Consider the following 12,330-nt stretch of genomic DNA (forward strand, 5'->3'; position numbering starts at 1 on the left):
CTTTCTCATTCTGCACTTTAATATAACAGAGTTACCTAGACATGCACCGTACCAATGATCAACCATCCAATCAACCAAATTTCAGAAACTTCCCTAGCTAAAATTTTTGATTTTGTTAATATTTTTTTCTGAAAAAGTAAACAGTGATGAATGCGAAAAAATTTAATTCATGGATGAATATTTACTTTTAATCCACATGTTTTTTAGATGGGGGTCAAAATTACAATATCTGAAAATTACAAAATTACAATATTCTATGGACACAAAATTACAAAAATTACAATATTCTTCTAAAAGACTTTGGAAGAGGAATATTTTTGGCAGGCATGTTCTATGCAATTGTTTTGACAGAAGGAAACAAGATATAATTCTGGTTTTAACATTCTTTAACGTTCTTCTCACATTCTTTAAAAGAAAAAAAGTTTTAGCTGGCATTTAATACTTTGGCTGTCTTCATTTATGTATTTCTTTCAAATGAAAAAGAGAAAAGAAAAAAAAAAGTAATCAAAATCAAATATTGAGTTGACACGGAAGGACCCACATATAAAATGGCAGTACCATGTTTTATGAAATGTACCATGTTATTATAATGTTTTTAGGACATTTACCATGGCAATACTAAGCTTTTGGACACATACATCACGGTACCATGGTATCGACATCAGATAATATCAATGTACCATGATACAGTCTCAGTACTTGGAGACAAATTATAGCAATTATAGCAATAACAATAACTGCAGCATAATTACAAACCAAGCAGCCGACATTATGTTTCATTAGTATTACTCAGAAGTTATGTAAAGATCTAACTGCACTGTAAAATGATCAGTAATGTAACATATGACCCACAAGAAAACGATCAAACTAAAACAGCCTGTTCATCCTTGCAGTCAAACAGACTACCTTTATTAGATGCTGAGCATCATGGACGGTACAGCATGTGCTTGTCAGTGTGATAGGCCCAGTGCTGTTTAAATGTTAAGACTTCACTCCTGCAGAGAGCACAACACTACTAAACCAAACAGCTGCAGTCCGTCAGTTGTGAGAAGAAAGTGACAGAATGCTCAGAAGTTCACACTTTCACCAGGTTTCGCTTCCCTGGATTGCCCACGTCCTGTATAGATTTCAAAAGAGCCCTCCAGTGATTCATCTGACACCTCTACAAAGGGCCCCAGAGCACAGAGGGCCCACACCGTCAGGGGCTACAAAGGATCAGCGAGCTTTATCTGTGCTGAGAAACAAAAACACGCGAGACAGCTACTGAGTTATTGCTACTCACGTTCTCTCTTTCGCTGAGCCAGTCGGCTCTCATTTCTACCCTGCAGGTCTGACCTGTGCCATGTTCCTACAAATCTTCTGGAGATGATATGGAGATATTCTGGAGCGACAAATCCGTGGGTCCAGTCTAAGACACGTCCCGTTTTGAGACACATATACATAGTCAATATGTGGGGTATTTCCATAGGTTGCTATAGTAATAATGTAAATGTCAGCATGATACCAAGAGACATTCTCATACATCAACTGAGCGGAGCTGTCAGTGTGGAAGGAGAGGATGGGAAATTGGAGACTTGGACTCTGCTCACATCTAACATGACACCTCGCCTCAGCGCTGAACTCAAGAGTATGACGAACATACGCAACAGGCATTTTACACAATCATGCATGTATTGTACAAAACCACTGACTCATTCACTATTCATAGTGAATGTCACACCGTTCACATGAGTAAAGTGTGAGTGAAAATTAGTGTATTCAGACAACACTGCACACTTACATACGAGTCATATCCTAAAAGACCAAAATTATTACTCAGATTTGACCATTGAGACTGTCACAAAATAAGATAAAATACAATAAATTAAAGAATTTCATTTGAAAAAAAAAAATATATTATTATTATTAGTAGTAGTAATATTAGTAATATTAATAATAATAATAACAAAAACAACAACAACAACAACAACAACAACAACAACAATAAATATTAATAGATATTCCATGTTTTTGGACAAGAGCTATGGCAATAGCATGTTTATGGATATGTACTAAGGAAATACCATGTTTTTGGACATATACCATGGCAAACCTTGTTTCTTTGGACACATACCATGGCAATACCATGTTTTTGGACATGTACTAAGGAAATTGCATGTTTTTGGGCATATACCATTGTAATACAATGTTTCTTTGGACACACACCATGGCAATACCATGTTCTGGGACAAGCACCATGGTATTTTTATGTTTTTAGGACATGTACCATGGTAATACCATGATGTTTTAGGACATGAACCATGGCAATACAATGTTTTAGGACATGGTACATATCCTAAAATCAAGATAATACCGTGGTACATGGCAATACCATGATTTTGGATGTGTTTGGAATACCATGTTTTCTACATCATGGCACATATTAAAGTACCATGGTATCGACATCAAATAATATCAATGTACCATGATACAATCACAGTACTTTTTAATTAGAGACAAATTATAGCAATAACAATAACTGCAGTAATTGCAAGCCACTCTGAAGCATAATTACAAACCAACCAGCCGACATTATGTTAATAACATAAATAACATGTTTCTGGACCATGGCAATACCATGTTTTTGGACATAAGCCACAGCAATACCATGTTTCTGGAAATATACCATGGCAATACCATGTTTCTTTGGACACATACAATGGCAAAACCATGTTTTTGGACATGCATTAAGCAAATAACATATTTTTGGACATATACCATGGTAATACCATGCTTCTTTGGACACATACCATGACAATAAAATGTTTTTGGACATATACTGTACCATGGATAGATAAATAACAAACACAAACTGTTATTATTATTATATTATTATTAGTATTAATAAATCAATGAACACATAAATAATTATTTGTCATATTAATTGTATTAATAACAACAATCATAAACATTAATAAACAAATGAATGAATGAATGAATGAATGAATTAAACTAATTCAGAATTCACATCATTTATTTCTAATCACTGGATTTCATGTTTTTGTTCTTCATAAAAAGTTTTGGGTTTGGGTTTAAAAAAACTTTTTTTTTCTGCGTTAGAGATGAATATGTGAAATGTAAGACAAGTAAAGTTTGAAGTGTTTTTGACCATATTTTTTTTACAAAAATACTACAGTGAGAAAAATACTACTTAGTGATATAATGATACTATGAGACCATGGTACTGAACAACCATAGTAATACCATAATTCACCGTCTAAAACAATATAGTATTTCCATACTTTCTTCTTAGTATAATCTCTGTTTGGGAAACAATGAGCGATAAACATCAGCCAAGAATGATGTTTTGACATAAAACATGTATTTTATATGTATTTTAAGTTACAATCAAACACTTACAACGAACTAACCATTTCCTCTCCTAACAATGATCTTTTAAAAAGAGAAATATAAAGAAATATTGTCAGTCAAGAGATTCTGTGCTTGTTTCTTTCAGTCTGAGCCACAGCAGGCGCCTAGTATCAAAAACAAGTCTTCTAAGTCTCATGCAGTAACCAGGATATCCTGTCATAGCTAAGCAACAGTTTCCACATCTTCAGCTCCTTGCATTTGCATCTCACTAGTACTTACAAGGAAACTACACTTTATAGTAAAAACTACCCTATAGTGAACTTGTAATGATCAAAGTTACAATGAAAATACAAACATCCACCCACAAAAAAAAAGGTAGGTACTAAAAATATGAATGCATTTAGTAGTACAGTGTGGATAATGTCAGTCAACAGGACAAAAACATCTCAAATAGAATCTGAATTATACATAAATTAAAAGCACATTCAAGAGTTTAAGCAAGCCTATTGCCTTGCCTGCTGGATAGAGACACCTCAATGCAGCAAACAGACCAAACGAAAAGTTTCAACGTATGCAATGTATTTAGATTTTCAAAAAGAAAACTGCAGCCTGGTTCACAGATTGATTTTTAGTGATATATTAGGGGTCGCAGAGCTGACCCCAGTAGCCGAAGCCACACCCTGAGCGGCCCGGACTCATCCGCAAGCATAAAGAAACTTACCCGGAAACCTCCGCAACTAGCAGCTGCTTCAACAAGTCGATGTTTCCAGCTCTTTAAGCCGATTATTCTTCAGCAGTACAGTATGCTGCCTCTGCACCGAGGTGCATCGTCAAAAAAAACAAAAAAGACTTTCAAAATCAAGACTATACCTGTATTTATCATACGACTTTACACAAACCTTGTCTTAACCAGTGAGAAAGACAGAGAGATAAAGAAAAAGAGGTGAAAGAGATGGAGGAAGTAGGCGTTCATCACGAGAAGAGGAAACTGCTGGGCCACAGTTAAACAAAAAGGCGGCAAATTTCAAAGACGCAATACAACAGAAGACGTGAGAAGGAAACAGACCCCCGGGCTCCATGCTCGGTTTATCTGAGAGTGTCGAACAATAACAGGAAATATGGAGACCCACTGATTGCTTGAGATACAGTGATAATTTGGTGCATGGTGCATTTAAAGGACAAATAATTGGGAAATAAAGCTGTGTGGTCATTAGGTAATAGGAAGTAGCTTTCAGACACGTATGTATATGTCTGTAAAAGAAAATGAAAGAAATTATACTTCACGTAAAGATAATGAAACCTATTTTAGGACTATTATGATTTTTTTCTACAATAACATGACTTTCATGTGACAAATTTTCATTCATAATTCTCATTACTGTTATAAAGAATGCGACAACAAATTCCTTTAATACAGTAATGAAAATCACCCTGACTTTTTCCCCCATTAAAATCAGAATACAACTCAACAAAACATTATTTACAAATACTGTACTACAAATATAATTTTATTTTTTTTTTTTTTTTTTTTTGCATTACAGTAATGAGAATAAGAAAAAAATCTGCAGTTCCTAAAAATAGATATATTTTAAAAAATAAAATAAAATTTAAAAAATATAAAATACAAATAAATAAATACATAAAAAATAAAAATAAAATAAATTAAAAGTTAAATTTCACACTCAGCTTCGCTTTTAAAAAAACACTTCTGCATCTTAAGGAGTACAAATAATGTGACATGAAAGCAATCCAATGTGTAAAATTTCTTTAAAAAAATTAAAAGAAAATTAAAATAAAACAAATAAAAAATATATAAAATACAAATAAATAAATACATAAAAAAATAAAAAATAAAATAAATTAAAGTTAAATTTCACACTCAGGTTGGCCTTTAAAAAACACTTCTGCATCTTAAGGAGTACAAATAATGTGACATGAAAGCAATCCAATGTGTAAAATTTCTTTAAAAAATAAAAATAAAAACAAAAGAAGATGAAATAAAATACAAAAATCAAAAATATAAAATACAAATAAATAAATAAAAACATAAAAAATAAGATAAAATAAAAATGTATTTGTCTTTTCAAATAATCCCTTTGATTTTTCAAAGAACTCACGTGTCCCCTGCGATACATGTGCGGCCCACATAAACAAAGTTGACACTGACTCATAGTGCCATGGTAACAAAATTAAAAAACAACCCATCAAGAGAAAAATAACATGCTCAGATTATGACTAGCTGGGCAGAATGACATTCCCGGAAACTGATGCCTGGTGCAACACACAAATAACTCTAATGATCAGCGTGCTAACTGTGACAATGGTACATTTTAAAGGATTAAAAAAGGAAATGAGCACAAGAGCTGCTGATTACAGAATGGGCCAGCCACTCTCATTTCCCATATCTGCTCATCCTCTCACATTATTTCGAGGAGCATGCTCTGTTGTTCCTGATGCAATAGCAGCAGCTGGGTGGCAAACTCAGGAACTGCTAACATCTCATTACCCATTAAAGGTTCAAGAGTGTGATGGCTAAATTGGCTTATTTCAGTGAATGAGAAGGAGCATATGTCGGTTCCACCCATTGTGGGCTCCTAGGGACCGACAGGCCCTGCTCTCACAGCTGTTGAGGTGGCTCTGGGTTCCCTCGAGCTATGAATAGAGATCAGTGGAGAGCTGGTCAATGAAAAATGTTGGGTCTGGCCTAGATTCATGCGTGGTCGAGTACATCAAACCATCGCTGTTTAGACTGACTGGTAAAATTGGTCAAGGTCTCTGAGACTTGCTGAGAAAGAGAGACAAAGGAGGAGAAAGAAAGAGAGCAATTTTTTTCCATAAAATGAACATCTAAAATTAAACAGTGTCCTTTTTTGGGGGCATTTACTGTGATAAATGAATGGCAGCTCCACTTTCAATACAATTTACAACGTTCTCTATTAAAAGTGCTTTGATGCACCAAAACCGAAATTGAAGTTCATTCAGACGAAAACAAGTTGTATATAAGCATTGTAAATGAGTTGTATATACTGTAAGCATTTAATTTGCACATAAGGCAGTTTTTATATAAACTTTTGAAAGATATCATTATGTTTCTGCTCTAAATATTTATAATTTAACAAAAAAAACTTGTGTTTTGGAGATTTATTAAAACATACAATAAATAAGGAATATGTAATATTCAATGTGGTTGAAACATTGACAGCGATTACATGAGACATGATACATTTCAGTTGTACTATATCTTTCAAAATACCTTCTGATTTACCTCTGAATACCTTCATTCATGTTTATTTCGTGCTTTAACTAGTAGTAAAGCTGAAGAGATGGAGCAGTTTATGTGCATCATATGCACACTTCTGAATCTCCACGCAAGTAGTAGGTCATCTGGGGTACTCTTTGCATACTCTTTTATGAGTACTGAGAATTCGGACATACTTTGTCACATAATGAACACAGATGTGCGTCCACAGTGTGTGTAAACAACCAGTCTATAATGGTAAAAATCCACCCACTCCTTTTTTTAAGGTCCCCTTTAAAAATTCAGGCATCATTTACTCACCCTCATATTGTTTTAAACCCGTATGACTTGCTTTCTTTTGTGGAAAATAAAAGGAGACATTTTGCAGGGGTTTTAAATGGAACCTATTATGCCCCTTTTCACAAGATACAAGTCTCTGGTGTCTGGTGTCTGTGAAGTTTCAGCTAAAAATACCCCACAGATAATCATTAAAGCTTGTCAAATTTGCCCCTATTTTGTGTGTGTCCCTTTAAATGCAAATGAACTGCCCGCTTTCCAAAAGAGGGTGAAGCTTTAACAGCTTGAGCTTTGGTTGCTCAACAACAACAAAGCTGGAGAATCTCACACAGCCAAAATGACGATTGTCAGTAATGGTGTTCAGCTTTACATTGTTCAAACCGGAGTCGGACACTGATGGAGAGACTCAGGAAGAAGTTCCAACTTTTAGAATGCATCTGGACGTTTCTGAATGGTTAGTGGATACATTTTTGTAGTTGTTGTGGAGTTGATTCAACTCATCGACTAGCATATGCCGTTATGTTAATCTTTTGTGCAAAACCCATATGGACGCCCACTATACATAGCGTACCTGTTTGCCAAACAGAGCCAACACACCAGGCTAACGTTTATGATTGCTATCAAATGCTGTGAATTATCTAATATACTGTTTTTTAGCAACTGAGCTTGCCATGGTCAACTTGCAGGCTACCCAAGCTAATGAGACTCTAAATAATGTTCTGCGCTCATCTGTGCAGCCAACGACAGAACAGTTAACATGCTTTGCTTGAACTTTTGCCATGGCCTTAGAACTGGTACACAGTTTTCACTAGCGAAAAGAAAATGACGGCACCGTGGGTGGAAACGTGCAGATTAAGGGGCGGTAATATTACAGTAAGATCCCCTTCCTACGTAACAAGGGGAGTGAAATCTGAGCAGCTCGTTTTTTCACATGCTTGCAGAGAAAGGGTTGTTCACATGCTTGTTTTCTGGGTTGGTAGATGCACCAGGGACCGGATTACAGCACTTAAACACGGAAAAAGTCAGATTTTCATGATATGTCCACTTTAAAAGGTTTTGCAGAATGTTCATGCTGTTTTGTTTTTTTTTTGCAAAAAAAAAAAAAAACATATTACAACCAACTACTGTCAAGCTCCAAAAATGTCATGAATTAAAGCACCATAAAAACAGTCCACAAGTCCATATATTCACCCATGAAAAATACGCACACAAACTTCTCATCTCACCTTAAATCGAAAGTCTCCTGGACTAGAGAAACAAACACAACTGACCTAGAAGCGATGTTCCTGTCTTGGTGGTCGAGGAGCCAGCTGTCTCCTTGGAGATCCATGTATGATACGCTGTGTTACAATTAGCCCTTCCTCGTGTTTGGTACCTAAACCCCTCCCCAGGAGCAAAGAGACCCCCTGCACGCTGTACTGCCTCTGACAAACCTGATTAAATCACCCAATCCAGCCCTGGGAGTTAGTTTGCCAAAAGCAGACACAGGCTGGTGGTACTCATGAGCAGAGTTGCCAAGCACCTTTGCACATGGAAACACATGGTCGGGATTTATTCAGGCTCATCTCACTTTGGTGAAAATTTAATCCATTTGTTGCTTCCAAACTTTTTGAAATCACTACATTGTTTAAAAAATGTATTATTTTTGCATACAATCAAATATAAAAACAGTTTTTAGTTGCAGCTCTAGTTATGTTGCTATGTTCCACATAGCAAAATCTTTTTCAAATAAATCAATGAAGCATTCAAAGATCTTTTGATATACACCAGATTCAAATTAAAAAGCACCAGTGCAGATGGGAAAAGAGCCCAGCCGCCCGTCCAAACGCTACCACAGTAATTGTAATCATCTTTAATCTACATAGAAAAATAGAGCTTTTAAAGAGGACGGTAACAGATATACACTGCTACAAGATTATATAAGATATATGCGTTAGTGTGTTTTCCCCTCTTTTTAAACCATGAAAATCAATTTGCAGCTTTTCTTTACTTCCAATAACAATATGAAATCAAATAGCTCACCAAGAGATTATTCTGTGAATAGGATGAAATGCTATTTCCCAACTGTAATATTCCAGGAAAGATTACTTATAACTAAAGTTATCACTGAGAGAATGACTAACGTCTAAATTTAATGCAGCGTAAGCTGAGAGTTTGGTCAAAGTGACATTTATTTTGAAGCGAAGTGGCTTGTTTTTCTAGACTAGAGCATCTAAAAAAAGTCCTTACCTCTACAAAAGGTTTTGTGAATGCAAGACAAGAGATGGAGGTGGGGAGAGCATGATTCAGTCACTGGCTGTGTGACCTTCTGCTCACAGACTCCTCAACCCAGTAGGAAACACTCTAAACAGGTCAGACCCACGACGGCCAATATACATGAGACGCTGTAATAGGGCTGGACGATTAATCAAAACCTTGATTAATTGAACATGTTACCTCGATTATGATTAATGAACAATTATATTGTTTCTGGGGTTTTTTGCCCTCATAGTTCACTGACAAGGTTTGTAGTGTAAATATGATTGACTATTAAAGGTGGGATTATGTTTTCAATATTTTTTCCTATTGAAAGAGTGATCTGACATAACAGCTCACTTTCAGCAGTTATTTTATCTATAATTCGTAACATTTCTTACAGATTTATGCTCATTGTAAATCAGATAAAGATAAATTAGCACAGTATCAGTATGTAATGAGAGCGATTGCGTGTGTGAATTAGTCATAACGTCTCTCTATTAATTGTGAAGCTGTGTGTTGTAAATAGTTACTTCAAAAGTAGAAAAATATATGCTATAATAAGTTTTGAGTTTCTAAGCTACTTTAGTGATAAATCTCAGGACAGCATTGACAACTAGTTTCTGCGTTCCTCTCTGTGTGCGCGATCTCACAGCTACTGTTTGTATGAGTGTTCGTGCCACAATGCAGCTGCGCGAGTAAGGTAGCTCAATATAATAATACACATCCAATCGTCAAAAATCGCTTGAATGTCCAAACTGGCAAACCGTAAAAGACACAAGGCTCACCGCTCGTACTCCATCTCTGCGTGTTGACTCAGCGTTTACCTCCGTGTTGCTTTCATGCCGCTCATTGGATGGGGCGGAGTTTCGATTACTTTTCGATTAATCATCCAGCCCTACGCTGAAACCACTTTCCCACACTGAGAGAATGGAAGACACCCAGAAATTTCTTTCTCGCAACCCAATTACACTGCAAAATATTGCATTTATTAATTTGACTACCACAAACTAGAGGGCAACCAATAATGGAATTTGTATAAAATTAGAAACCAACAAAAAGGCAGAATTCCAATATTCAGCTGATATATTTTGAAATAGATACACACTCAAAAAATTAAGCCATTCTTAAGATTTACGAATTTCATTGTATAGTAAAATTCCATCAAATTGAATTGAATAATCCTTACATATTATTCATATAAAGGATTAAGAATTTAAAATGAGTAAAAAAACTAAAGCTTAATAAAACATTTTGTATACATATTAAAGGGATAGTTCACCCAAAAATGAAAATTTGATGTTTATCTGCTTACCCCCAGAGCATCCAAGATGTAGGTGTCTTTGTTTCTTCACTAGAACACAAATGATGATTTTTAACTCCAACCGCTGCCGTCTGTCAGTCAAATAATGCGAGTGAATGGTAACACAATCTATAAGAGTCAATAAACACGCATAGACAAATCCAAATTAAACCCTGCGGCTCGTGACGACACATTGATGTCCTAAGACACGAAACGATCGGTTTGTGCGAGAAACCGAACGGTATTTATATCATTTTTTCCCTCTAAAACACCACTATGTCCAACTGCGTTCAGGGTTCGTTTAGTGAGGTCTGATCACGCTCTGACAACGGCAGTGATGTCTAGCACTCATTGAAGTATATGCGCGAGACATCACTGTAGTTGTCAGAGCGCGATCAGACCTCACCAAGCGATTGCTGAACCCAGTTGGACATAGTGGTGTTTTAGAGGTAAAAAATTATATAAATACTGTTCGGTTTCTCACACAAACCGATCGTTTCGTGTCTTAGGACGTCAATGTGTCGTCACGAGCCGCAGGGTTTAATTTGGATTCGTCTGTGCGTGTTTATTGACTCTTATAGATTGTGTTACCATTGACTCCCATTACTTGACTGACAGACATCAACGGTTGGAGTTAAAAATCATCATTTGTGTTCAACTGAACAAACAAAGTCACCTACATCTTGGATGCCCTGGGGGTAAGCAGATAAACATCAAATTTTAATTTTTGGGTGAACTATCCCTTTAAAAGGAACAAGGTATTGGACCATTTCAGTTTATGTGATTTGTATGTTAAATTTATAAATATGAATCACAAAAACTACATTTTCCATTCTTGTTCCATTAAGATTTATACAAAAATTCAGAATTTTACTATACAACTGAAAAAAAAAAAAAAAGTCTAAGAAGCTGCATTTATATGATCAACAATACATTAAAAGTAATATTATGACATTATTAAAAAATAAAATAAGTGTTTAATTATCTGAATATATTTTTATGAATAAACTTTCACACTGGTTAATCGACGTGTGACAACACCGAGATGGGTCGGGGGCGTGGTGGTGGTGGTGGGGGGGTATTCCCTCTTTTCTTTTTTTCCATTTCACTTTTAAATCGCTTATGGTGCGTGTCCACTGGTGCAGAGCAGAGCGAGTGTTTTAAATTAATTCCTCAACTTCCATTGGAATGAACTGAAAACTCTCACATAGACCATTATGCCCGTGTGGCCGTGCACGTTCGATTTTCGCTTCAAATTAGCGGCAGTTCTGGGGCGGCAATTGCTTGAATGGTGGGTTTATTATTCTTCTTCATGAAAAACACACTTAAACTCGATTAAATAGGCGCTTTTACATTTCGCTATGAAACCAAATCTTCCGCCATCGTTTTGTCAGTCAAGTAAGGCGAAACGTGTGAAGAGCACAGATCCTACTGCTGATCTGTGCTTTGACTCTTGTTCTGCTCATGATGAATTGAGCAGGCGCCTTCAGTTTTTAATTGTAGTGTCTAACAAGCCTAACAAAGTTTTTTTTTTTTTTTTTTTTAACTATCACTCAATTAAATCAACTATCACTCAATGTAAAATAGTGCTAATCTGAACTTTATTATAAAAATACAGTACTATGAAAATGAAACTTTAGAATTATTCAATAAAATAAATAAATAAAAAAAAACAGATGATTCAAACTGAACCAAAATGTAAGAGTTTTTGCAAAAAATAAAAAAGTCATGAGTAACTAGACAAAGTATTCAAATAAACTGTAGAAAGTTGATTATTTTATGGATTACAGTTTCCACAAAAATTGCCTTAAGAGCACTAACATGAACCACTTCTGGTAAGTCACTTTGTGCACATGTGCCAATGCACACAAACACTAAAAATCACCATGTTGACCAGCTCCCACCC

General features: G+C 35.6%; 1 protein-coding gene across 5 annotated transcripts in view; it reads right to left on the reverse strand.

Moving 5' to 3' along the window:
- elmo1 (engulfment and cell motility 1 (ced-12 homolog, C. elegans)) overlaps positions 1 to 12,330 on the reverse strand; it is a 100,917-nt gene that overhangs the window by 67,115 nt on the left and 21,472 nt on the right. For 3 of the 5 annotated variants that reach the window (XM_048201416.1, XM_048201415.1, XM_048201412.1), the window contains exon 1: positions 4,073 to 4,319. The exons of 1 other annotated variant lie outside the window; for it this stretch is intronic. The gene's annotated coding sequence lies outside the window, so the exon portion shown is untranslated. Of the gene's footprint in view, positions 1 to 4,072; positions 4,321 to 12,330 lie in introns of those variants that run through there. One more of the 5 variants, XM_048201414.1, reaches the window with a different exon arrangement.

The sequence above is a fragment of the Megalobrama amblycephala genome, linkage group LG9, assembly GCF_018812025.1.
Source record: "Megalobrama amblycephala isolate DHTTF-2021 linkage group LG9, ASM1881202v1, whole genome shotgun sequence".
Classification (NCBI taxonomy): Eukaryota; Metazoa; Chordata; class Actinopteri; order Cypriniformes; family Xenocyprididae; genus Megalobrama; species Megalobrama amblycephala.